Here is a 4384-nt window from a genome sequence, read left to right on the forward strand (position 1 = left end):
GCGCCAAAAAATTGTTGTCCTCAGATTAGACTCTAGCAAGTGCACTAGATACAAGTAATAAAGTGATAAGTTGAGTATCGTCTCCATAGGGATTGAGATTCAAATGCACATCAGAAATTGTTGCTAAACAGCGTGTGTGTGTGTAACAAGCATTGTTCCTTAAAGTTGATTGTGTGATGTTGGTTTAATGAGATGTAAAGAAAGGCTTATGCAGTAAGAAATAAGCTAGCTTTGTAATGATTTAGATAATAGAACAGGCTCGACACGGCCGAACAGGTAGTGCTTCGTATTACAACATTCACATGAAATAGAAGATAATGCCAATGAAGCCAAAGTATCAGTTTTGAAGTGAGTTTGAGTCAACTTTCGTGTGTTCTCAAACTCCTAAGACTTACTAGCACCTCTAGCGTCCTAAAGATACGTTCTTTCTAGCATTAAGAACAAAACTGCATTTCTGGTTAAGAAAACCCTTGACACAACCATCTAACTGGTCAGCTTCAAGGTTGTGTGATTAATAGAGATATCAGTGAAGATGAAAGCAGTGTCCTATCATCCATCTAACACATAAATAAATGCCTAGGCATGAAAGTTAAAGCCTCATTAATCACAACATTGGCGAAATACTAAATATTCATTAAGAACGATTGTAAAACTTACATAACCGGGTCGGCCTGGCCGTGCCCATTCAAAATGGACTACTCACTCATATCGAGTAGTGAGCAGTCGGTAGTTCTTGATATAGCTTGAGACTCCATGGGAGCTCTCCTTTTTCTTCTTTTTCTACTATTCTACTTGTCTAAAGAAAACTACTAAAAATCCGAACTCCCTATCTTTCCTCTGCTTCACCTACTTAAAGGGGAAGACATGGGCCAAAATCGGTACAACTTTCATACCGTTCCAACAGAAAAGTCAACTAAAACACTACAACTGAAATAAAAAGAAATGATTAAAATCCATTAACCCTTGAACACTCAAGGGGGTGATACTTCATGTCATCTTGCTACTTTTAGAAATCCCATCGCAACACACTTTCACCTGCCGCTCTGCCTCTACCTCTGCCACCTCTAATCTGTCGCTGTCCGTCATTGGATAATTCGGCGTTTGACCGCAGGATACAGGTAAGGCTCCACTCCTCTTTGGCGTTAACGAAACAAGCTGTTTCCAGCAAGTTTAGCATTTATCTTTGCTTATCTGCACAAGGACAGTAATTAGCCCTTATTTCTTACCAAATGACATAAAAAAACGCCCAAATTCCCTTATAAATACTATGTTAAACTTAGTCAATTTCATGCCTAACAGTAACTCTTTAAGTTCTAACTTAGGGGGTTCTACAATTGAAGGCGGAATTGGTCCATCTTCTCGAATCAAAGGCTCTAGAGCCTTATCTTCTAATTCTTCTCCCACTATGGGTTTTATTACTTTTTATCTTTGAACAACATCATTGACACATTCTTCGACCAAATCAAGTTTCATACAAACTAACTCTTCCATAGGGTATTTCATTGCTTTGTTCATATCAAACTCAATCTTATCTTCACCTATTCTCAAAACTACTTTTCCTTCCGATACATCGACTAATGTACGTCCCGTATTCATAAATGGTCTACCAAAAATTAACAGACAATTAACGTCATATGCAAAGTCTAGTATAACGAAGTCGGTAGGAAAAATAAATTTATCGATCTTTACTAAAACGTCTTCAATTATACCATATGGTTTCTTAGTGGTTTAATCCGCTAATTGCAAAACCATATTGGTACGCTTGATATCTTCTTCTAAACCTAATTTCTTGAAAATAGACAATAACATTAAGTTAATACTCGCTCCTAAGTCACAAAGACAACTTGGGAATTCAATATCTCCCAATTTACACGGGATGGTGAAACATCCAGGATCTTTGAGCTTAGTCGGCAAATTAGTTGACACTATTGAACTACAATCCTCTGTTAACGATATGGATGAAATTCCTTCGCAACTGATTTTCTTAGAAATAAAATCTTTTAAAAATTTACCATAGTTAGGAATTTGCGTTATCGCATCCATAAACATTAAATTTATATGCAAGTGTTTAAGTTTGTCTAAAAACGTTAAAAGTTGTTTGTCATAGTCCTTATTTCGGACTTTATGTGGAAAATGTGGTTTTAGCATCTATGGGCGAACTTTTTGAATTTACATTATCTTCATTAGATTTCATCGTCAAATCACTTCCCTGCAAAATGTTAGTAGAATCACTGGGCATTTCCGGACCTAAGTAATGTTTTTCCGAACGAAGAGTGATAGACTTTACATGCTCTTTCGGATTTTCTTCTATATGGCTGGGAAGACTTCCCTCTTTTCGGGATGGAAGATTTAGCAATTTGTCCTATTTGAACCTCCAAATTATGGATGCTAGACGAGTGATTTTTAATTAATTGATCGAATTTATTCTCAATTCGTTTAAAACCATCATCGTGGCTATTTACTTTACCACTGATAACATCTATAAATTTGTCGATTTTAGAAGATAATGTGCCAATCGTGTCTCTTGACTGATTTTGATAATTATTAGGTCGACTTTGATTGGCACCGATATTATTATTATCTTTCCAACCAAAGTTAGGATTATTCCTCCATCCGGGATTATAAGTATTAGAGTAAGGGTTACTAGTTTTATTTTGTCCTTGGAGAAAGTTTACATGTTCAACCTCATCCATACCTTCGTAATCCAAATCCGTTTGGATTGGGTTACCATTAGTGTCACACGGCGCCATAAACCTATCAATTTTGTGCGATAACGCAGAAAATTGGGGCTTGTAACATCGCGATCGGATCGAGATTCACTATACCTTTAACTGGTGATGTAGTTGGGGATGATGGTTTCGTCACTGGTGTGTGTCCACGTTCTGCTGGCCACATACTACTGTTGATTGCCATTTCCTCTAAAAGTTCTTTTGCTTGGGCGGATGTCTTCTTCATAAATAACCCTCCCGACATAGCATCTAATGAACATCTGGTTGTAGGATTTATTCCGTTATAAAAAGTTTGCATCAAAAGTTCATCGGGCAAATGGTGGTGTGGGCATAAACGTTGAAGTTCCTTAAAACGTTCCCATGCTTCATAAAAGGTTTCATTATCATGTTGTGTGAAGGATGTTCATTCTTTTATGTCTTCTGCGGTTTTTGCTAAAGGGAAATTTTTTGATAAAAATGTTTGGGCAAGTTGGTCCCAAGTTCCAAATGTCGCGGCTGGCATAGAAGTTAACCAAACTTTGGCCCTGTCCTTCAAAGTGAAAGGAAAAAGGCGAAGTTTAATTGCTTCGGCAGGCACGTCATTTATTTTGAAAGTGTCGCAAATTTCTAGGAGATTTGTCAAATGGGTATTTGGGTTTTCGTTAGGTAGTCCATAAAACGTTACATTGTTTTGCAATATATTAAGCAAATCTAGCTTAATCTCAAATTGGTGTGCGTTTATCTAGGGTCTAACTATACTATTTGTAACTCCGGCCACTCCTGGCCTAGCGTAATCCATAAGTGTGGGTCTAACTGACATATTTTCTGGCGGTGATTTTTGTTTCTCTTTTTTTTTTTATTTTTTTTTCTTTTTACTATGCGTTCAATTTCTGGATTGAGTAATTCCGGTTGAATGCCTAAACTTCGAGTATTGCGCATGAACTTGAAATTTTTGCACGAACTGAAAGTACCTTCAAAAAAAATTGAAAAATAAAATTGTAAGTAAAAATAAAATATAAAAAATAAAATAAGTATGTATAAACCTAGATTCGAAATAAAACACGAAAAATCTAAATTTTTGTAAAAAAATTTGGCGTTCCCCGGCAACAGCGCCAAAAACTTGTTGGACGATTTCCGCAAGTGCACGGTTTGGCTTGTAGTAATAAAAAGATATCGATCCCACACGGAACGTTTTTTCACAAAAACTTATTTTGATACAGTTTTGAATACGTCTTTAGGTTTATATTATAGAAAATCGTTTAATTGAACTGGATTGTATTGAATTGAATTAACACTATGCCATTTTCCCTTTCACATGACACAAGATACATGACAGACATTTGTTTTCGTACAAGTATTTATGCCTAGCGATTTATATAAAATGGCACACCTACTTGAGATGACCGCAGGCACAATTACATTTTACATGAGGTACATGAATGTAATACACAAATTTATTAATTTGGATATCTATTCATCAACACTTACACATGTATTTGCCCAGTCATCTATACCATGTATTGAAAAAAGCAAGAATGGAAGAAAATGTGTTATTTGTTGATCCATGCACCACTTTTGCTCTTGGAACTAAGAAAACTCTAACGGACCGCTCGAAGGAGTTGATGGATCGGTTCAAACAGGGTGGTGCTAATTCTTTATTCCTTATTCCTTCCAAC

At 36.3% G+C, this 4384-nt stretch overlaps 1 non-coding gene across 1 annotated transcript; it reads left to right on the plus strand.

Moving 5' to 3' along the window:
* Window positions 1–3043: 3043 nt before the first annotated feature.
* LOC136228098 (small nucleolar RNA R71) lies at window positions 3044–3146 on the plus strand. The gene has a single exon (XR_010688432.1). It is a non-coding gene; the product is annotated as a small nucleolar RNA R71 (small nucleolar RNA).
* The last annotated feature ends 1238 nt before the right edge of the window (window positions 3147–4384 follow it).

The sequence above is a fragment of the Euphorbia lathyris genome, chromosome 4, assembly GCF_963576675.1.
Source record: "Euphorbia lathyris chromosome 4, ddEupLath1.1, whole genome shotgun sequence".
NCBI classification, from domain to species: domain Eukaryota; kingdom Viridiplantae; phylum Streptophyta; class Magnoliopsida; order Malpighiales; family Euphorbiaceae; genus Euphorbia; species Euphorbia lathyris.